The 24,490-nt window shown below is 37.0% G+C and overlaps 1 long non-coding RNA gene across 2 annotated transcripts in view; it reads left to right on the plus strand.

The window, feature by feature from the left end:
• LOC123334482 overlaps positions 1–24,490 on the plus strand; it is a 384,998-nt gene that overhangs the window by 353,207 nt on the left and 7,301 nt on the right. For both annotated transcript variants that reach the window (XR_006552423.1, XR_006552424.1), the window contains exon 6: positions 3,716–3,831. This is a non-coding gene — a long non-coding RNA (uncharacterized LOC123334482). The remainder of the gene's footprint in view (positions 1–3,715; positions 3,832–24,490) is intronic.

The raw sequence follows: 24,490 nt of genomic DNA on the forward strand, positions 1-24,490 counted from the left end.
GATTCCCTACTATGAATCAGGAGAGAATTAGAAAACAACATAGTACGTTTACTTTTCATGCAATATGAAAATAATTCTGTAAGTTTTCAAAGTAAATGAGAAGCAGTTTAGGGAGGTAGTTTTTCTAAAGTTGTGAAGCCCTGGCTGTCACCACTTGTTGCCACTTGAGGCACTGCTGGCAGTTAAGTCAGGATTTCCAGAAGCACCAGTCTTTGTAGCCAATGACAGGATATACAAGAGCCATCTCATTTTGGAAAGTTCTGTTGCTCATTTAATCCCTGTGTTGCAATGACCTGAGAGTCTGTGACTCCCCTAATTCTACCCTCAAATCAGAGAAGCTCTGTACAAAGTTAGGGATCAGTCCATAAGACCATTCTGATATTAGCTACAGAACCTGGGTATTCAGAGACCACCCTTGGGTTTAAACTATTAGGCTCACAGTTAGTTACAGGTGAGAAATCAGCCAAGGAAAGAGATTCACAGAGCAGAATTCAGGAAAGTTCCAAACAAGGACCTTCTGCTTATCCTCTCCTTGTCAGTCTTGGACAGCGGTATTCTTCTGGCAATGATATGTGATGATACACGTGGAGTACAGCCAACTAGGCAAGTTCACCTGAGGCTTGTGTCCCTAGTTTTTATTGGGTTTCATTGTGAACTTGACTGCCCAAGTGTCTGATCTTTAGTCTCCAGCCCCTCTAAAGGTAGTAGATATCACATGGCCCAAAACCCCATTGGAAGTCACATGGTTAGATTGTCTGGTGCGGCCGAAAGCCTCCAGGTTTACAAAGACACTATTCCTAGAGATCATCTTTCGGGAGCTAGGAGAAAGTACAGCCCTGTCTTTGGTAAGGTTAAATCTTTCCTGCATACTCTGAAGTTGAATTCTCTTAAGTGACTGAATATCAGGTCTATTTTTTTCTCCTCACTCCTTGGTAATAAGAGGAATCAATCCTGGTCACCTAGGAGGTGTCACAAAATATATGTTTTATTCCCTTCTCTTAAATACTTATCATATTTTGGTGAGAACTTCTAATGTTTTATCAGTAAGGAAACAATGAGAGTGTACAGCAGCTTGGGTTCAGCTTTTTAGCACAGATCATAAGGTAAGTGTTCTGGTTCTTATGCAGGAATCTGAGGCCCAACAGAGTCATTAAACTGTAGAGTTTCTTTGTCTTCTATATGTTATACTAGGCTTGTTCTTGTTCATCAATACTACTTCTTTTCTTTCCCTCAGTTCAGTTCAGTGTCTCAGTCGTGTCTGACTGTTTGCAACCCTATGAACTGCAGCATGCCAGGCCTCCCTGTCCATCACCAACTCCCGGAGTTCACCCAAACTCATGTCCATTGAGTCAGTGATGCCATCCAGCCATCTCATCCTCTAAACGTTATCAACTTCTCTGCTCTTCCAACTATTGGTTTAGAGGGTACAAATGTTGATTAGAAAATAATACATCAATATATACACATATATTGATGTATTATATGTATATTAATATATTGTACACACACACACACACACACATACATAAGTATATTTGCCAGAATAGGCTTGGTAAATAACTTGACTCAAATTATTAATATTGAATTACTTGAATGAAAAATTTTTGCTTTATCTTATCCTACTCACTTGTTCATTCAGAGCTAATCTTGTGATGTGCCAGGTTACTGATGTGCACACAAATGTGAATGAGGTGTATCTCCTTCCCACAGTGGGGAACTTTTCAAAAATACACATGACCTTTTTTCCTTTATTCTCTACTCTCTGCTTTTCTGTGTTCTGTTAGTGTTTGAGGATGGGGAAGGAAGTGCCTGGAAAGTGAATGTGTATATACAAAGAGATCTCTAAATATCCACTCACTGCCTCCAACGACCATTAAGAACCACTGTTAGACGTTTACAATGTAAAGGGAGGGAGATAGAGATAAATAAATAGTCACAACCCTTCAGGTGAAATAGGGGTATGTGCAAAATGTTGCTTAAATGTTTGGCTAACATTGTCAGAGTGAAGAGACAACAATAGAGAAATGGCTTCATTAGATTTGCCAGTAGGCAACAAATTTTCAGGGAAGCTAATTTTTTTTTAATTTAATTTTATTTTATTTTTAAACTTTACATAATTGTATTAGTTTTGCCAAATATCAAAATGAATCCACCACAGGTATACATGTGTTCCCCATCCTGAACCCTCCTCCCTCCTCCCTCCCCATTCCATCCCTCTGGGTCGTCCCAGTGCACCAGCCCAGGGAAGCTAATTTTAAAAAGGAATAGAAAGGAAAAAAGACATATTCAGTTGAAGTTTGCACTTTTTGTTGTTGCTCATCATATGAAATGATGCTTGCCAGGCACTTGGCATGAGTCATCTTCATGATTAAATTGAACGGTGAGTTACTGATAGGGATGGGTTTTCTCACCATAGACGGGCACATAGTTTCAGCAAATAAAATTAGGTGGCTCCACACCAAAGAGAGATTTAAAAACTGCAGTTGTTAATTGTATAACACCATTCATAGGCGCTTTATCCTATAACCAGGAAATAAACCTTTTCTATTTTTCATTAAAAAGAAATCTATATAGATGTAGCCTGGAGAGGATGAAAGTGTCCGTTTTTACATTTAAGGATTTGTGCTTTATGAGCCTTGATACATTAATGCTTCCTCTGGGGCTCTTCTGCATGAGCACATTGCACAGGTGGCCCATTGAATTTATAGACACAATAACCGAATGGGAGAAATAAGAGGCCAGAGCATTTGTGGCACATGGGATGCAGCTGGCTCGGCCACTTAACAGCCGCCATAAGTTTTATGTGACACAGCCCCTTACTGAAACACAGAAGACACTCTTTTTTCCTGGGACCCCAACCTGCTGCTTTTCTCAGTCTTCTATTCCTCCAGCACAGACCATGCAAAACCCCAGGAGCTGCTTTGTCAAACTCTGAAATAAGCAAATTAATTTATAATAATTTATGAAGTTCTGGAGCTCCTTGAGATGAACATCTGCTAAATGCGACTTCACATTGTAGCGTTCTAAAACTCGATGAGTTAAACCGTTCAGGGGCTTGGAAATTTGAAAAAAATTAAAGCATCTCTGTCTAAAGTAAGTTTGAAAAAGTCAGGGAACTAGCTTTTGCAAACTAAAAGGATTACTTTATCATCTAAATTTTAAACACCAGTTACAGGTGAGAGATATGGTGCTTTGACCAGAATTTCTTCAAGACCATTGGAATATCTATTGCCAAATGCTGTTGAGAATAAACTAGAAAAATTTATTATCCATAACTCCCCATGCCCCTCACAGTCTAAAACTTAAAAGACATTGAATTAGTTCTGGGCAAACACTTCTAAAGATTCCTAGCCAGTTTGTTTGTGCCCCGTACTTACCACGGGGGTACTTTAGAGGACTGCTGTCATGAGTGAGGGACAGAGATGAAAATATGAGAGAAATGGAGTGAAATAGAGAAAGAGTATGATGTGAAGCAAGTGTAACTGAGAAACAGAATGATAGAAAATAGGCATATTAAAATACTCGTTTCCTTACTTTTGCACATTATTTCCAGGCAACATAATTGATTAATTTACTTGTTTTTTGTTGCTTTTCCTCTATTATTTTTCCCCAGGTCCAAACCGGTAGCCAAACTCGCTGTTCTTGGGAAGTTTATTTAGAAGGCAAAAGTAGAAGTTATTTGAAATAACCTGTGCTTTTCAATTTTGTTTTCTAGAAGCTTGGACTCTTTGGGGAAAAAGAGCTGGAAGCAAGGATGTTACTTGAGGCTGGGTTGGGCCTGGAAGCTCCCAGCTGGGAGGTAGAAAGTCCTTGGAGGACAGTGCCCAACAGGTGGGTCCTAGATGCGAGCCCTTGACCTCTGGTTTCCAACCTCAGCCAAGATTCTCTTGGGTTATCTGTGATGCAAGTACAGCAATTGCCAGGGTCCTGTGTAAGTCTGAATGGGGACTGTGTCTATACCGACCAGCTCAGGAGGAAGTCCAGAGGAGTCTTCCTCATGTACTGGCACTGCATGGGAACTCTGGTCCATTGCAACAAGTGTGTGGAGTAAGAGACCTCTGCCCCGCCCCCCAATAATAACTGAGGGAAAACCCCCTTCCAATGGCATGAAGTCTCCGATTAGGGTTTTTAGTGTTGCATTCCTCTTTGCTACATTTGACTTGTGGACTTGGGATCTCTTTTTTTCGGTAACCACCAAGTCCAGCTTACTTGCTTCTGCTGTATCAAATGTTCACAGGTATTTTAATTTGTGTACACGCACACATGCTAAGTCACTTTAGTTGTGTCCAAATCTTCGACTCTATGGACAGTAGCCCGCCAGGCTTTTATGTCCATGGGATGTTCCAGGCAAGAATACTGGAGTGAGGTGTCATTTCCTCTTCCAAGGGACCTTCCTGACCCAAGGGCCCAATCTGCATCTCTTGTATCTCCTGCATTGGCAGGAAGATTCTTTACCAGTAGGGTCACCTGGGAAGCCCAGAAGTAGCGATGTATTGCAATAATTTATTAACATAATTTTTCCAGTTTTGCTTGTTGCTTTTTTTTTGTATTCGTGTGTATGTGTTTGCCTGTGTGATTGTGCACATGTGCCCACAGTCATACACTTAAAGAACCTAAAGTTACTTAATCTCAATAGTTTAGTGGATGTTGATGCTATCATGGAGCTTCCCAGATGGTTCAGTGGTAAAGGTGATGCTTTCTTGTTCTGTGGGGTGTTTTTCTTAAATATAATCTTGATTTGAATAATAGTATAGCTTCTGCCTCATGAGAAAGAGGTATTTCTACTTGAGAATTTATTATAGCTCATAAAATGGTTAGCTCAGAATAACTGATGTTCAAATAATTGAACTAATGTACAACAGAGTAAAAGACATACACTGTTAATAGTTAATTTAGTGTAACTATAAAGTTCACAAAATACAAATAGCCAGCCAGGTTATTGGGTTCTTCCTCACTAAAAATGGGTGGAACTCTTGGCCAGATGGGGTTGGCAATGTGAGTGCTTCATTGACTGGTCTGTTTTGGAAGGTATGTTTCCTTATCACCAGAATTGAACACAAGTTGCGGAGAATTGTTTCTCCTACTGCAAGTGTTTAAAAGTCTGTCTTTAAGCTTCTCTCTTTGCTTCCTGTTACCTTCCAGACTAGGCAGAGGTTGGGTGATAAGGAGATTTGCTCTGATGACACATGCTGTCCGTGAAACATCTTCTGTTTACCCTGGAAATAATGACTCTCCTTGAGCCAGTTTGTTTTCTGTCTCCTGGAGTTCATGGCAGAAGTGGGAGGAACTGAGCATTTTCTAGGTCAGGCTTTTACCGAGAAAGATTTTTAATTTTTCTTGAAAAAGTCATGGAGGGAAAAGAAGGAAAGGGATACAAAATCACAGAGCAGATATGCTTCAGTTTTAAGTTGCCTGGATGAGTGACTCACAAGGTCAGCATCCAGTAGATTTTTAATACATTTTTACTAATCTAATTAATATTATTCTATTAGTGGAAATAGCTGACTGCAAAGAATAATTCATTGATTAGCCCTGATTAAAAAAAGAAACTTTAGTTATTAGCAGTGTTAAATAATAGGTTTGTCCTACTTCTAAGAGTTTATCACAAAACAAGCATATATGCATACAGTTGACCACATCACTTGATTACTGTAGCTTTATAATATGTTTCACTAGCTTATAGAACATGTTTCCCAATGTAATTCCTTTTTTAAAAAATGTCAATTATCATGTATCTATTCAGAAAATCTATGACTCTTTGTCATATTCCATCACCTTTACTATAAGCTATATTTTTACTTAAATTCTCTTAAATATACAAATAAATGTAGAACTAAATCTATACATTTTTAAGTTTTTCATCCAAGAGTATTGAATTATTTTTTAACTATGGAAAAGTACATTATATCTAATGATGTTAAATTTCATATTTGTATTTTGAACACATTTTTATGCCTATTGATACAACTTTTTGTCTTGTTTTAATTATTCACCTAATATAAATACTCTTATAAGTGTATAACTTTTTCTGCTTAGCTTCAAAAGTTTTTGATGTGAATGCCTTTGGACTTTCAGTAAAATATTATTAAATGTTTTAGCAGAATAGAGCCATGTACACAAGCCTGTACAAAATTTAATGGTATGAACTTAAGATCTATCCAAGAAGTTTAGGTAATCTCTGTTTAACATAAAGACTATATTTTAAAGATAGAATTTGACATATTTTTTAGCATAAAATTTTTAAAAGTTATTTAAAATCATTCAGGAAATCTGAACATCTTTATTATCTCCATACCATCCTTATATATGCAAATGATTTTTATACCATTCATATATAAAAGTATTGATATTGAGGTTTATGGTTGGCAGAATATTCAATAATCAGCTTTTAATTCCTAAATACAGCATGTAATATCACTCCTCCCTCACGGGCAAATGCCACATTCCTCCCCTCCCTTTTCAAAATTTCACCCTTGCTCAAAGGCTCTAATCCAAACCCTTTTCTGTGTCTGTTCCTGCTCGAGCAGTGTGTCCAATATTTGGCGTAGTTACTGCAGTAATGAATGTCAACTTTGCTGCTTATTACGGACCCCTTACAACTTCTCATGAAGAAGGGATAAGGAATCACCCTCTTACCCTCAGCTTTGAGTCTGGTGTTCAGTTCAGCCCCAATAGTGCACCAGCTGCCTTTTGCTTAACTAACTCCTTGTGGAGTTCCACAATGACTAGTTTGTAGTCTGGCACTATCCAAAATGAAATCTTGCTCTGAACATTAGCTGATTTGGGTCCAGCCCTCCAAACCCTTTATTTCTGGAAAGTTGAATCCTGTACTTAACGCCTGCCCACCTTGGCTAAGGCATTGCCTCACTCCATCTTATCCTTCTACCCCAGGTCTATGACACTGCTTCCCTACAGACAGCTATTGTCATTTTCCAGATCCTGGTCATTATTACCCTGCCTTATCCAATGCACTTAGTGTATTGGCAGTTTGAATACAACTCCCATTCATGAGCCTTGCCTTAGGCATTTAGTTTGGATTCGTGGTAGTTATGCTTGGGTCCAACTCCTAATTCATTTCAAAATTCACAAATTCAGAATTACCCCAACTCCAAATACTTGCTTTTCCTTGGCAACCTACACTGTTAGGACAGCTTCAGACATTTTCTCTGACAGTGAAGATCATGAGATTATCATGTCTTCCTGAAAAAGTCTGGCTTAATTATTAGATTATTTTTAATTAAACCTCTAAAGGACAGAAATTTGTATTCCCTATTGTAATAATCATATTTTGGGAGAATAGATCCAGATACATAATTTGATAAATTCTAGTATATTTATGCCAATGCAGGAGATGCAGGTTCAATCCCTGGGTTGGGAAGATCCCCTGGAGAAGGAAGTGGCAACCCACTCTAGTATTCTTGCCTGGGAAATCCCATGGACAGAGGAGACTGGTTATCTACTGTCCATGGGGTCACAAAAGAGTCAGACACAACTTAGTGACTAAAACAAGTATATTTATAGAGTCAGAGCATGAATTATTTGAAATAGGACCTGATATTATATTCTGAATACTATGGTTATCTTATTTCTAGCATAGTTTCTTGCGTATAGTGTTCAAAATTTCTTTCTTGGTTAATATGTATGAACGGTATATGAGATACATTGTTAGAAGAAGCATTTGTTAGCTTGTTTAAAATCATAATTATTATTCGCAGAGCACTTTTGAGTGAATTCCTCTGTTGAAAATTTTCTGAAAACTCTTAGCATTTATACACTGTGTAAGGGGGACCTTTCCACTCTGTGCATAGAATGGTCTTTTCAATACAGCACCTGAAGGGGTCACTCATGCATAGGACAAATACTACTCTCAGTGGAGTAGACTCTTGATTTGAATAGTAAAATGTCTGAGTGGTAGTAGAAACTTTTTTTTTTTGGTCACCTCTGAGGGACATACCAGTTGAATTCTTTCTAGAAATAAAGGTTGTTTCCAAATGAGTGTATTGGAATGTAAGTGTAATGATTATTCTTCTTGTCAATTCTGAAAAGATTTTATTTCCTTGACATTTTTCTAGAAGCTTGCTTTAAGAATAAGAATGCAACCCAGAGCACACAAGCATTAGAGAGATTAGACTTTCAAAGGCTTTGAAGGAATGAAGGCATAGTTTTGGTTTTTTTTTTTTCAGACTTTTACCCTTTATTTTTTCATTGGAGAAAGGATTTTTTAGGAGCAGGAGCAAAAAAGGGTTGTAATTGCATAGAATATTTTTCCCCCCAAACAAATTTAATTGTATTTTTGTTATCCAAAATGCAGCTCAAGAAAGTATCCTCTTGCTTTATGGTTTATTACTGATTTCTCTCTAGGCAAGAATATATGAAAATCAGCAGCTCTTGACAATTAGATACTGCCCTGATAAAATATTGCATAAAGCTGAGATTTTTTTTTACATTGAAAAATGGGATTGATTAATCTCACACAAAACGAGGTTATCTTAGGAATTCTGTCACTTGTATGATAGTTGTATGCTTAATTTATTATTTAAAAAACTGTGTGTGCCTAAAAATCCTAGCGCTATCACTATATGATAAAAGTTCTCACTGTTTTTCAAATGCTTAAAGTTCATCTGTGACTACAAATTAAATAGAAACTCCGATGTTTGTGCATCTTCTCTGAGTAGGTTTTTATTTCTAAATTTGAATTAAGGTTGACATCTTAAAATAGCTTCATAGAGAAAAGTATGGTCACAGATTTTTTTATGTCTGATAATTGCATTTTTTAAAGCAAGTGATACTCATTGATTACGTTGAAAGTTTCTTTATGCTATGTTAATTTGATAGAGCAGGCAATTTATTAGGTGTTTCCTGTTTTTAACTGTAGTCTGATTCTGAAGGAAATGAGCAGTGTCTGTGGCACAGCAGATGAGTCTGCGTCTGATGAGAGCCATGTGGGCCAAACTCTCATTTTTCATAAGTGCTGTCATTTTACAGCTGTATGACCTTTTTCTTCTTTCTTCAGAGGAGGAGGATCTGGGGAAGAAGATAATACACAGGGTTCATTTGAGAAACTCTTGTAGGCAGATACACAAATCATGTCATGTAAACCAGAACAGCCCAAGGAAACCTCACATCTCTTTTCCGAAGACAATAACAGTTAGTACAGAGAAAGATGGAGTCAAAGATGATTAGGAAAACAGGAATGGTTAATGGATAACAGCAACGTGGCGCCAAGCTGTTCATTCCATGTCATAAAGATATTAAGCCACACAAACAGAGGCCAGGTAAAAGGTCTCTGAATGCATAGCCAATCAATGCAGACGTGGATTCGTGCTATGAGCCTAGGGGATGGGGAAATAATATGAAGCATGGAGAAGTTACTCAGTAAAACAAGCTTTTCCCTCCTTACACGTTGCAGCACACCCAGGGCCACTTCACGGGTGTGTGTGGTGACCTGTGCAGTCACACAGGACTCGGCGCTTGGTGTAATGCTCTGCTCTTGCCCTCCATTTTCATTATGCACTGGATTCTGATAATTATGTAGCCAGTCCTGAACATTCCTAGTACATTTTAGACCATATGTCTTGTGTTTTTGATACATGACACTTTCACTTTTAAATTCTGAAAACATAGTTTCACATGGTCCTTGAAACCAGGGGTGTCTTAAATGGTCATTGTGGTGATCAGCCGGAAGAGATCTCTTAGACTCTTTTCATATCAAGTATCTGCTTTTACTTACTCTAGATATTGGAGGCTTAAGAAGGCCATATCTGATGGAAAGTTGAGATCGTTCTGTAAGAATTTTCCATCATGACTCATGTTTAAAATAGAATGAAGAAAAAAAAATTTATTCTTTGATTGTGTTCCTAAATAGAAATCTTATTCTATTATGCTTGATCAACTGATACATGCACACAAACATAAACACACACACACACACACACACACATCTAGGAATAAGTTTAGTGATAAATATAAATTATTTTAAAATCACCATTTTATTTCATAGTATGAAAATAGACTGGATCAAGCCTAGAATTTTCATATACATGAAGAGATGCCACTTTATACTGTCTCGTTTTGAAAAGAAATCACTACTGTATCATTTCCATTTGGGATAAATTCTATATAATATTATCATACCATTAAAGAGCATTCATAGAGAAAACTTAGTTTTTATTTCATTCTTGTTAAGCTGTGTTCTAATGTTGAGCTCGTTTCTTTTTTGTAAGCATTCACACCAGTCCCACCGTGAGCCCTGCTGCTGTACTGTGAAGTCAGTTTCTCGTTTTATTTTGGAGATCTTTGTGTTCAATTCAGTGTTTTGGCCTGGATAGGACCTCATGAGAGCTGAGTGTAGCTGATGAAAGCCCAGCGAATTATCTCATCTGGGGTTTGACTTCATTACTGAGGGGCATTCTCTAATCTGAGCTTCTCAGAAGTAGCCTCCACTTCACGCCTACTACCAACTGCACTGGGAACCTTTTCTCATCCTCTGTATGCAGGAGTTAATGTTTATTTGGGAGGCAGATACAAAAGAAGACTCTCTTTCACGCTAGTTGATCTTTTCCAAAAAGACAATAACATGTACCCAATGACAAATGTGAAGAGCCACTCTGATATCAATAAAATCAATTTTATACATCTGTCTTAACAATCAAGCAATCTAAATGCTTTCCTGCTGTGTCCAGACCACTCAATGGCAGTTGCCAAGTAATTTTTATTTTAAAAATCAATTCCATACTAAGTTGTGTTATATGGTAAAAACATCAAATATGCTACACAGTACTTTAAAAAGACCCTTCGCCCAACCCAAACTGTTAATTATTGCACAGTCAGGGCTGCAATTAAAGGCTGGAGATTTGTCTAGTGAGATAACAGAGGGAGGAAAACAAGGACACAATCTCTCCATGGGGCAGTTACATCACAGTTGATAGCTCTCTCATGGATGCTTTTGTGTTTGTTCCTTAGCAGAGCGAATGTCCTAGTCAATAGATACATAGAAATAAAGAGCAATTGAGATGTACATCTGGCTGATTATTGGAAAGGAATACACTCTATGAAAGACCTGAGAGATTCTCTTCTATCCAAACATCTCAAGGTCAACTCTCTGTAGTTAATTTCTCAGGAAAATGACATTGACTGAAATATATGTAATCATTTATTTTTTCTAAGATAATGGACTAAGATAGACATAGAAATTATTTTAAGAAACAGGATTTCCTCGTAAGACTTCATTTATCTGACAGAATAGAGCTAAGACTATAAGAAGATATTTAAGGGCAGAGATATTTGTCTTATATGATATCCTTTTATTTCCATTACAAAACTTAACATTACATAAAGCCCTAAGGTGACTCTGGTCTGTTTTAGGCATTATTTTCATTATTTTGAAATCCTTTCCACTGCTTATAAAAGATTCATTCTTTTAATTTTCATCTTCTCTACTTATATTAAACAATAATCTATTGCTACAAATAAATTTTTCTTGTCTTTACTTTCTCTAAGCAATAGTCGATTCTTGTCATAAACTTCTAAAGCCAAGGCATTTGAAACTGGATAAATCAATCTTCTAGTTCATTTTTTGCTTTTCTTTTGAATTTTCTCCCACTTATCTAATCTCTTTTAAGAATCTCTGTTGTGTATTTATCTTAGGTATACTGACACATGTTTCAGTGATACTGTCTATCTAGATACAGGGGACACTGATTAACATCTACCCAGAAATTGTTTTCTTCTTTTAATAGTTACTATATTATAATATAGCTTCTATACTTGACATTAGAAATAATGTATTTTAATCCATTTGTTGAACTCTCTGTGAAATATATAAAGATCTACAATGGTAGATATATCACGGTTATGTTTTTAATCAAATCTCAAGCTGGTCAAAAAGATACTTAACATATTTTGATAAATATAAATATCATGACTACATACTTACATGGTCTTACAACTTGAGAGAAACATTTTTCCTTGCCATAAAGTTGAAGATGATCTAAAAAAGGTAAGATGTAGCCACAAAATAAAGTGTTGAGGAAGTAGAGGTTGGGAGAAGTTGGGACTTAGGCTTAACTTTATGCTTGACTGGTTTGATCTCCTTGCAGTCCAAGGCCCTCTCAAGAGTCTTCTCCAGTACCACATTTGGAAAGCATCAGTTCTTTGGCGCTCAGCCTCCTTTATGTTCCAACTCTCACATCCATACATGACTACTGGAAAAACCATAACTTTGACTATACAGACCTTTGTTGGCAAAGTAATGTCTCTTCTACTTAAAACACTGTCTAGATTTGACATAGCTGTTCTTCCAAGGAGCAAGTGTCTTTTAATTTTGTGGCTACAGTCACCATCCGCATTGATTTTGGAGTTCAAGAGAATGAAATCTGACACCGTTTCCACATTTTCCCCATTTATTACCATGAAATGATAGGATCGGATGCTGTAATCTTAGTTTTTTGAATGCTGAGTTTTAAGCCAACTAGTTTTTATTATATTGGCTTCCCTGGTGGCTCATTTGTTAGAGTCTGCCTGTTTTCATTATTATAGTTTATTTTATTATTATAGTTTTTATTCCTAGTTCATAATAAATACAAATAATTTTTAAAACCAGCTGTGGAATTTGAATGCAAGGGTTTTCTGTGAATCTAAATACAGATATGTAATCATTACAGTAGAATTGATCCTTCCTAGAATTTTAACCTTTTCAATTAGCTCTGATATGCATGTAAATAGGTTTACAGGAAGCCTGAAAACACTGGGTTCTCCTTCTAGGGTGGAATCTTCTTGAGCTATTTTAATATGATTCACTTGATCTTTAATTTATAAAGAATCTTCAGAAAGGCCTGCAGATCCAAATTTAAGGCTTAAAATGCTACCCACACATATTCAGAGTATTAGGAAGCTCAATACTTATCATTGTGGTAGAGCATATTCCAACTCTTCTTTCTTAACAAATGCAGTGACATAATCTAATGGAATGTTGAGAGTCCCCATTTTGTGAAATAACTACAATGCAGCAATCCTGTGTTGAAATAATGTAGCAAACTTTCTGTACTGATCAACAGTATTTGTAATCTGTAATTTTAGGCTCTTTATTCAAGAATTAAAAACAAAATGCGAATAGTCTGTCTGGTTTGCTTAACCAACCATGGGGTTTTAAAATTTAATACTTAAGCAACATGCAAATTAGAAAATAACATTTTAGGAACTGGTCAATCAGAAAATCCTATGATTAAACTATTTGTTTGATAAGCATTCAAAAAGACCCCCCATATTCTTCCTCTTTTGGCACGGTTGTTTTCCTGCTTCTCAGGCCTAAGGGTTTTCATTTGCATTTTATTTGCATTTTGTTCTTAATGAGGGAAATAAAGAGAAACCAAGGAGATAAGAGAAAGAAAAAACAGTTCCAGATATCTAGCAGTAACCAATTCCTTGGTGTTAGCCTGTGCTTTTGAATATTTTATAATTTATAAACTGAAAACACATTATGCTCTGCTTTTCAAACAGGCTTTGTCACATGCCTTTCCTAAACCTTTTAAGACATAAGGCTTGTGACTGGGATAAAAAATGTGCATTCTTTATTTCTACGTATCTCCTGTGATGCTACACTGTGGGACTGGAAGGATAGAGGAGGTTAGAAGGATGTTCGAAGTCCCTGCTAATCATTTACAGAGGCAAAACTGATTTTTAACTTGTGACTATTATTGAAAAAAAAAATGTTGATACTTAAAAAAAATATATCAAGAAAGCGTATGCTTGTTAAAGAGGCTGTCTTCCTGACTTCTTAATCATCTGGACACATATTTTGAGAGATGCTACTGAGAGATTTGTTGACCCTCATTGAATTAAGATCAACTCATCCATTCTCAACAGGAATCTAAGTTGAAGCTGATTCCTAATAGCTTCTGGAATGTAAAAGAAATGCTGACCTTTAGTCTAGATGTCAATGGAAGCAAAATCAAGAGCCAGAGAGTTTGGGTAAGAAATTTATACAATGCTGATAAGAGGTAAAAATTGTCTCTGTGTTTCATATGCAGGAATCCAGAGGTGGTGTTTCTAGTTCTGCTTTCAGAAGACCAGGACTGGTCATATAACCTTCCTGTCTTGTATTTGCTTTGCATGCATGAGAATTTGTGTTGGCCTATTGCTTTTTTTGGACATAAAAGGAAAGCTATATTCATGTAGCATATTAACTTACATGTAAATAAATGATTTCAATTGGCTACAAGAAAAGTCCCAAGTTAGCCCAAGACGGGATCTGGAAACAGAGGGAACATTGAAGAGAAGGGCAGAGCCTAGCTGTTCTTTGAAAAGAGTGGCCATGTGCCCTGCGGCTTACAGACAACTGCCCAAGAGCCAGGCAGTGCAGGGATCCTGTAAACCTTCAGCCCTTGAATTCTGCAGCGATAAGGCAGGCTCTCTGGATTAACAACCCTGTCAAGGGTAACCCTCTGAAGTGCTTATTTGTTTAGGCGAAGAAGCTCATTCATCATCAGGGAGTGATAGAAATGGGGCTCTCTGACACTGTATCTGAAGGCTACCTGGATGTATGGGCTCTTTTGGCACCATGAAAAGGAAGAGAAGGAGAAAGGACATTGTTGATATTCAGTTTCAACATAGTATTAAAATGAAATGTATTATACATGTTCAAAAATGCCATTTTTTATGATGCCAACTTTATCCCTCTTCATTATAAACCTCTTTGGAGAGAAATTTATCTTAAGTAACAATCAGAGATGACAAGTATAGTTTGGTGTTAACTAATGTAAAGAAACCCCCAAAGAAAAGAAGTGAATAATACATCCGTAAAATCTGAAATTAGAATTGCAGCTTGTTTTTTATTTTATTATTTGATTCTTTTAAATCTATTTTTATCAATCAGTTCTTCTAGTCAAGCATGTGGTATTAGCACAACAAATCGATGATAAACCCCAATAAATCTTCTTTTTAAAAATGCTGTAGCAGAAATAGTGACTTTAAAAAGTTTTGGAATAATTTTAGAGTTTTTAGATCTAGAATTTATAATGTTATAAAAATGGGAAAAGCTCAAAAGCATGTCTTATCTGAGGAAACAAATAAAGTTGAGTGTCTTGAGTATAAATAAGAAAAGGATTACTTGATAGGGGATATTTTAGGTACTGTACTTATTAGTTATGATTGGCAATTAAAACTAAATTCTGTGATTGCTGAGTGTTGTTCAGTTACTCAGCCATGTCGGACACTTTGCAACCCCATGGGCTGCAGCATACCAGGCTTCCCTGTTCTTCATATCTCCCGGACTCTGCTCAAATGCATGTCCATTGAGTCCATGATGCCATTCAACCATCTCATCCTCTGTCACCCCTTTCTCTTCCTGCCCTCAATCTTTCCCTACATCCGGGTCTTTTCAAATGAGTTGGCTTTTCACATCAGGTGACCAAAGTATTGGTTGGAGCTTTGTTGAGTGTACATATGATTAATGAGATTTCAGCTTTAAAATAGGAATGACATGCATATATTGTAATTACTAATTTGTGCAGATATATAATTCACAAATACTATATAGTGATATATTTCTATATCATAAGCAAGAGTACTTATATATATAGATAGATAGATAGATATAGATGTAACCTATAAAATATAAAGCGTTCTAATATACAGTCTAATATAACTATAATTTATTAAGAATTAGTTGCAAATAATTACCTCTTTTTTGATAACATTCCTGCAAGTAGATACTCTGGTCTTAGTTTATAGGTGAAGAAAGTAAAGTTCATGGAGGTTAAATAACATGTCCAAGACCACACAGCTAGTATGTGACAGAACAGGGTTTGAAGGAAGATCCACTTAGAGTCAAAGCCCTTGCCATTTACTTGTAGTCATCTTGCCTTCAATGTAATATATCTACATGTATCTGTATGTAAATATCACTCCTATTTCTGGTAATACTGTATGTATTGCCTTTCTCAAAAGATCTTTTAGATACCCTAGTAGTGGCAACCTACTCCAGCATTCTTGCCTGGAAAATCCCAGGGACAGTGGAGCCTGGCAGGCTATAGTCCATAGGGTTGCAAAGAGTCAGACACAACTGAGCAATTGACTCTCTCACACACACACACACACTCACACACACACACTGGCTATAAAGGGAAAACCGAAACAGTACAGATGCAATGGTTGATACTTGTTGCCCTCTAAGGATCAAACCTGATGTAAATAAGTAAATATTGGAAGAAAGCAGGCCGACATCAGAAAAAAACTGTGCTATCAACAATGTGTTTCTGATATTATTTCACTGTTCATTCTCTCTACTTGACTCCTTCTCACCCCCCGGCCTTTCTACTTCACTCAGATCTGACTTCCCGGGAACTCCCATACATTTTGTCTGGTTTCTCAAGGTCTTGATGTTTCCTGGGTGATTATGGGTGAAAACAGATTATCTTATTCATTAATTATTACCTCCTTCTGTAAAATGTAACAATGAGGAATAAACAATAATAATGTCTATTGAAACCATTAACCCATATACACAGCTTGACAGTGAGGACTAAAACTCCCTATCAGCCCCTTCTACTTACCCCCACCCCCAAATATATATCCACGTTAAGATGACTACTATTTCATGAGACTTTCATCCAGGTAAATGATTTCATTACTTGGGAACTTCCCTAAAGACCTACCAGATCTTCAATGGAAAGCATCAAAATACAATCAGTGCTAGACAGTTATGTCTGAATCTTTATCTAATTTTAATGAATCCCCCTAAGTGAAAAACCCACAATAAACAAAGCTTTTAATTCTCAATAAATTTTGAAGGCAAGGTCAAATTTTCTCTCTCAAGAACACAATCAAAGCTTTGAAGAGGTTGTCTTTTCCTTCACTGAGGTTAAGTAATAAAGTCAGCTCTATCTTATTGACAGGTTGTATTAGTAATATTTGGAGAGCTAGCATTTGATAATAATAACCAATATTTACATAGCACTTGTTATGAGCTGAGTGCCATATGCACATGTGCCTGCACACAGACACACACACACACATGCAACTTAATCCTCACAACAACTCTATGAAGTAGGCATTAATATTATCCTCATATTAGACACAAGGGAACTGGGGCCCAAAGAGGTGTTGAGTAGTTTTGTCTAGACAACTCAGCTTCTTAAGTGGCTTACTAAACTGCCTCTTGTAGAATATTACACCAAGGAAATGTGTCTTTAACAACGATTAAAATAAAGCTTATGGAACTATGATAGCAAACTTAGTTATTAACTGGCTGTTAGCTTCAAGTTAGACTAGCTGCTATCATTGTCCACAGGCGGTACCAACTTTGCATGTGAGCAAGTCAAATAGAAAGAATTAGTGTGGCACATCATTGAGGCAGGACAGTTGTTTTAGTGTCTGAGTGCAGTATGGTTATAGCATAGATAACAGTCTTCTACAGATGGTTTCCCACACCGACTCGTCTATAATTGCAGAAGATTCTTATATAGACTGGGCAACCCTGCTGGTATGCCTTTAAGAGAGAACTTATTCATGGCAAAATGACTTAGAGGCCCAGAGGAAAAGAAGCCACAGATAAAAAGCTCACAACTTCATACTCTTGAGTTGTGGCTCATGCTCAGTGCTGCAACATAAATTATCATCATGATTCTTTAATAGGAAGGGCAGCTGGGTTAAATCTTTTCCTGACATTGTATCAATTCTCTATCAATGAACTTCTAGGTAAATGACACTGGTTACATTCAGTCCACCACTATCTGTCTCTTACCCAGTGTTCTCTGACAGTACAGTCATCCCCTGCTATTAGAAAATCAAATCCCTGGATTTGGATAGCAGAGGACCTATATATTTCTTGATCTGTTCTCTCACACAAATTAGTCTTTGCCATCTTTTCATCTTGACCCTTACTTTTCATGGTGTTAATCACAATTTTGCATTAGGTTTCTTTAGGTGCTGACTAGGTTGATGTATGTTTTGTGAGCTTATCATGTAGAGAGTGAGCCTTTTTTGAATTGCTATTTGATAACATGTTGCCTGAGAATGACACTCTTGGGAACATTTAGTATTCGGGAATGGAGGGGCAAGGAGTTCTGATACATTTTAGGAATTAGTATAAAAGAAAATATAGAATGATGGCACCCCACTCCAGTACTCTTGCCTGGAAAATCCCATGGATGGAGGAACCTGGTAGGCTGCAGTCCATGGGGTTACGAAGAGTCGGACACGACTGAGTGACTTCACTTTCACTTTTTACTTTCATGCATTGGAGAAGGAAATGACAACCCACTCCAGTGTTCTTGCCTGGAGAATCCCAGGGATGGGGGAGCCTGGTGGGCTGCCGTCTATGGGGTCGCATAGAGTCAGACACGACTGAAGCGACTTAGCATAATGCATTTAAATATCTCTTAAAGTATTTATCCTACATGGTTGTCAACTGAACTACCTCAATAAGATTCTAATTGTTTTTCTTTTATGCATATGTATATGTGTTTTTGTTGTTCATATGCGAAGTCATGTCTCTTTGCAGTCTCATGGAGTGTAGCATGTGACTGAGATCCCAGGGACTGCAGCACACCAGGTTTCTCTGTTCTTCACCATCTCCTGGAGTTTGCTCAAACTCATGTCCAGTAAGTTGGTGATGCTATCTGGCCATCTCATCCTCTGCCACCCCCTTCTTTTGCCTTCAGTCTTTCCCAGCATCAGGGTCTTTTCTAATGAGTCAGCTGCTCACATCAGCTGACCAAAGTATTGGAATTTCAGCTTCAGCAACAGTCATTCCAATGAATATTCAGAGTTGATTTCCTTTAGGATTGAATGGTTTGATCTCCTTGCAGCCCAAGGGTGTCTCAAGAGTCTTCTCCAGCCTCATAATGGTAATATATCCAAATATTCTGATACACAGTAGCATATTCCTCTTGCTAAAATAACTCCCAGACTCAAACTCTTACTCTACCTTCCTTCATCTAAAAATAAAATTTGAAACGTGTTCTGGAGCTCAAAGCCCATATCTCTACTCGTCATTCTCTCTAGAACAGGGAACCTTAAACATTCATGTGGGTATGCACCACTTAGAGACCTGGTTCAAATACGGAGTCCTATTCAGTAGGTCTAGGGCAAGTGCTGCCGCTCCCACGTGCTTCCAAGTGATGCTGCTGATGCTGATCCCTGAACCCCTCTCGACTGGAACCACTCTCTTCTAGAACCTTGTTACGTGAACAACCAGCTGTTTGTTCTACTCATCATCCCTTTTACCAGCCTTTGATTTTTTTGCCCGTTTGCCTTTGACTATTCTCTTGCACATATTCCTTTCTTCTCAGAGACTGGTTTTATCTGCAGAAATGTAAATGAACCTAATAATTTTTATCATCAGTGCTACTCTCTTAAAATCTACATCTCAGTACCCCTGAAGGAGAATCCCTTGCTCTCCACAACTTTCTGAGCACACACGTTTCTCTGAATCCCGCCCTTTCACTGGCAAGAATTCTGAGCACACATAGGACTCCATGTCTCTTTGAATGTGGCCACGCCGCACAGAGACTGTGCTCACTGTGGGAACAAGCATAGGTAGGGGATATAGCCTTTGGTTGAGAGAAATAAAAATATTGACTGAGAAATGTTTCATAAGTGTGCCTTTCTCTACTAAGGAAAACACTGCAGTCTCAGGATAGACACATCAAGTATTTCTGACATTTAAGAAAAAAAAGGTACAAGGCAGCGCATCCCCACTGGTTCCTGATTTCCGCTAAGACTCTTCTGAACGTGTGCACTTCTTCAGCATGAGTCGGGAGTGACTGTCTTAATATTCAGTGATCCCCTAAGTGCTAATTCATACGCGGAAGAGGCATGAAGTATTGAGTCTTGTGGCACCCGCGTGTCTGTCCTCACGGACCGCTGCCTGTATGAACGGGACGGTGTAGCTTGAACCGGGATTAATCCCCGCGCTGAGTGCGAGCTCCTCCAAACCCGGGCTAATCAAGCCCTGGGCCTCACAGTAAGGACTTCCTGGCAAAGCTGCGGCTTTCTTTCGCGAAGTGAAACCCTCCGCTCACCTGGTTAAACTGCCTAATCCTAAATTGGCTTTGAAATTGTTATTGAACAACTCTGAAGCCCTCCAGCAGAATTCTGTACAAATCCCCAGGCAAATGAGGCCTAGGTTAAGTGACAATGAACCAACAAAAGGTTTAAAAGTGGACAGCAAATTCTTTACCTAAACTGTATTTTAATTTCTTTTATCTGAGAATTAAGGTCACATATCAATTCACAGATGCTGTGTGGCCTTCAGACTCGAACAGTGCTGCTACACGACTCTTCCTATTCAAATAATGAAACAAAAGCTGCATTTTCTATTTTTCTTTTCTGTCTTTTGAAAATTTACTGATGACACATTATATAGCTCTTAAAATTCTAACTTCTGCTTGAGGTTGGATATTTCTGCTTCTCATTTGTCTATTCAGCAATACATACTTTTAAAAAATTTGTGGATTGTTATGAAAAGAAGCATGTCCTTCTGAACATATTTTCCCCACTCTTATAATGGCATAAAAGTAATATAGGAAGTTCTTAGATTTAAAATGCAAATCTCTCTCTACCCATCAGTGGTGTGATTCTGGGATGAAGCCGGCGATCTATATTTTTATCAAACCCTCCAGGTATTTTCTATCAAAGAAAATGTCCTTTTTTATTTAAAATATTCTTCTGTGAGATAAAAGAGCAAATGGCCGTCAAATAAGATTCGATTTTGGGGAGGGCAGTGGAGCGGTGCTTCAGTGATAGAGGGAGGGATACAGATGGCTGGCGGATCACCACCCCCAGTGGCTCCAACTGCGTAGAACTGGGGTCGGAGGGGACAGATCAGTGCGGAAAGATTTAAGGGAAAAGGGCAACTGGGAGTTCCAAAGACTGATTTTGAAAGGAGGGAATGATTTGAGTGGAGGCCACATGGTTTAACTTACAGTGAATCTGCAGGTTTTGAAAATTGCATGCTGGATTTCCTCATAAACATACATCAATCTCAGGGAACAGGAGGCTCTGCTCTTTGGTATGCAATCTTTTGGGAATTTTTTCTCATTCAGTACAAATACATAGAAAATATACATTGGAGTTGAGAATTAAAAAATGCAGAGAAATAAGCTTTCAATAATTTAATAAAAAGCACCTGGGCAAATGTGTGCTCTGGTCACTTTCTATTTAAATTATGAAACCTTTGAATTTGCTTTTAGGAGGATAAACACAGTGTCCCTTGGCATTCTTTCTCTCTCTCTTTCTACTTTTTTTTTTTTTTTTAAACCTGAACGTCATTTCAGAATGAAGTGGCAGCAGTTAGTCTCAGGGATCCAAGCAAGCAGTAGCCCTGAATAGGGAAAATGACACATGCATAGATTGAAATTGGGTTTGCCACCCAAAGCTCAGTCTTTTCCAATACACAGTTATACGGGGGGGGGGGAAGGAATATGAACACCCAGAGATATAAAAAATATTTTTTTGCTGTTTTTTTGGAATTAATAAAACACACAAAATCTCTGGTTTGTCTCGTAGGAAGTTTAGCAAGTTTCTAGGATTAAATGGCTTTCCTCTTCTGCGAAGGGTCTGATGTAAACCCTTGTACCAAGGCTTAAAGTCTTAAGGCTGTTAGAAGTTTCCATCAGTCAGTCTGTATGTCAGTGGATAAAGACACTTATGATCTAACCTATTTATTGCCCTCTGGAAAAATGCATCAAACTACAGAAGTATTTTTTAATGAAGGAGGGCTAGGGAAATAAAGACTTGTCAGATGATAAAATGTATTTTCTAACTGGCAACATTTTGGAGCAGCATATTACCACAATGGTTTTCTAAGTAATTTTAAGGTTTGTATTTGATGAAGTGAAAAAAAGACATCAGTTGTCTTTGGTAATTTATCTCTAGTTACTTCTAAGAACTGATATCATCTCTCATTTCTATGGTTAGAAAAGTTTGTGTTCTGTGTATATTGTTTTTGAAATAGTTGAGTTTAAACATTCAGTAATAGAAACCTTCAGTGAAAGGATATAACTTTTGTTTTGCTTTTTTGCCTCTTGTGCTCTTTTTGTTAATTTGTTATACACTTTAAATACTTGAAATATTTGCGTTTCATGGGTAACATATATTATGTACAGAAGGATGTGTGCACTGTGTTAGCCAGCAATTATTTGACATTGCATGCTGAACTGTGTGCTGTGCTCAGTGAAATGTTAGCAGAGGGGCAGACAAGGGTAGAATGCAGATAAAATACCACATCTGGCCTTGGCCCGCCAGGGTTTTACATAGTATATTTGAAAACACATGAATGTAGCTCATAATAAGCGTGGTTGAAGGCATGCGAGTATACATGTGCTTTGCATGCTGGTGAATTTTTAATAGGCTGCCCTATAGTTTGTGTCACAAAGTTCACCAAAGGAATTTGCCAATGATTTAACAATGTGGAAATTACTGGGTTACTTTTTAGTCTGGTTAGATGGGCAAACTTCCTATAAAACATTTTAATTACCACATTCAGTTCCAATATTGGAGTTCCCAAAAGAATGGTCAGCTTCTCTTCTGTTATCTTGGTTTTACTATTGCTTCCAAATTACAGTTCGTGTATCAGATACTTTCACAGCCAATTATGACTATAAAAATTAATTAATATGTATCTGAGGTGAATTTTGACATTTTCCTTAATAGTTTGGACAACTATGTCTCAGAACTGATTTAGTCTGTGTCTGCCTGGCCAGGCAGATTAATACTAATATTATTCACATTTCCAACAATGATAACTAAATTTTTATTGAAAGTATATTAATTAAAGTCTGCTTGTGAGCTTTAGAATAATGCAAATAGAGTAATACAAGTTTTTATGTATACACAAAAGGTAACAGCAGAAAAAATACAAATGGCTTTTCAAGTGAAATGTATTGATTAGAAGAAATCTCATCACTTTTGACAAATACAAAACAGAAATATGTTGGTTTTTACAGGTTTGAAATTTTCTTAAGCCAAACCCTATGAATAATTCAGTTAATGTTTTAGTCTGAAACTTTTGGAAGGTCATCAACTCTCATCGGGCCACTTGAATTTTATAAAAGTGGCCAGCGCTTCTTAGGAGAGGGGTTCATTCATATGTAGCATCTGGCTCAACATTTGCTTCATTATAGTAACATTTTTTTTCTTTTAAACCTGGTATTAATTTCCTGCTGCTACTTTCTGTCTCTGTTTAGATGATTTTTGGACTTGGGATATTGTTTCTGCCTTCTTCCTTCCCTCCTCTCAAAACCCCCAACCCAGATGTCGAAAAATCATTTTGTTTGAATATAGAAAAGCTCATTTACTCTTTCTTTAAAAAGAGCTTTGATAAAAATGTAATGTACAGGGGAAAAAAGAAAATAAAATTTTATTCAAATTTATCAGAAAGTTTTAAATATTAGATAAGTATAGAAATCACTGTAAAGCTTAAAAAAGAATTAAACACTGCATGTTAGCCCAGATTCTATACAATAGAATAGCTTCTCAGTACTATCCTATCATAGTAGGTGAGAGACATTTCCTCATTTCGTTTTTAAACAATGCTTTGACAATAGATCTTGCCATAAATACCGATCACTTCAGTGTTCTGACTTGACTTGGTCCAGGGGGTCAGGAGTGCATCTCACCTCATCATGTTTATAGTCCAAGAAAACAAGGTAATAAAAGTTAGCTTGGTTAATTTTTTGTGGCTGATACTGTTAGAATGTAGAGTTTATTGTTTTGGAGAGGAAGGCAAAATCACAGTAGATAGAAAACAAATACTCAACTCCCATGGCACAAAAACCAGCAAAAGCAAACATCAGTCAATCACAGAAGAAAATAGCCTCACGGAATAGTCCTGAGCAGGAAAACTTTGCTTTGCCTTGGGAAAGGTTGGACCCCCTTGTTTATGGTAGTATGTCCTTGTTAAAGTTCTTGAAACTTTTACTTGAGTGTTTTCCCAGTATTTTAAATTTTACTTAGTAATATTTAAATGAAACACTTTTTTGGATAGAATAATTAGTAAAGGTTTAAAATATGTTTGGACTAAACTCCATAAAACATATGGGGGGGACTGGATCTTTAATGACATCAGAACCTGAATGCCTTATGAAGAGATTGTTCTTAAGATTCTATTCTAATAAACTCCCTGAAAACTATTTTACAGACCAAACTAGAATTTCATCCACTTGTTATTTACCATAAAATTGGCTTTGTTGGAAACATCTGAGTTATTACAAAAAATATTACAAAGGAAAAACTTTAAAATATGTGAATGATTGCCAAAAAATATTCTTGTGTGCTTTGGCTACTGGTGTGAGGAAAGATACCTTGAAATTTCATTCATCATTTCCTCAATAAAATTGTGTTATTATAATACTAAGTAGGAGCAACAGGTGTTTTAATTTTAAAGTTTTCTATCTAAATGCCATTGATACAGTTTAATAATCATAACTTTCCAATGATCAAATGTCTTATAGGTAGATTCTTTCTTTTTTCTCTAAAATAACAAGAATTA

This window comes from Bubalus bubalis, chromosome 7 (genome assembly GCF_019923935.1).
Source record: "Bubalus bubalis isolate 160015118507 breed Murrah chromosome 7, NDDB_SH_1, whole genome shotgun sequence".
In the NCBI taxonomy this organism is placed as follows: Eukaryota; Metazoa; Chordata; class Mammalia; order Artiodactyla; family Bovidae; genus Bubalus; species Bubalus bubalis.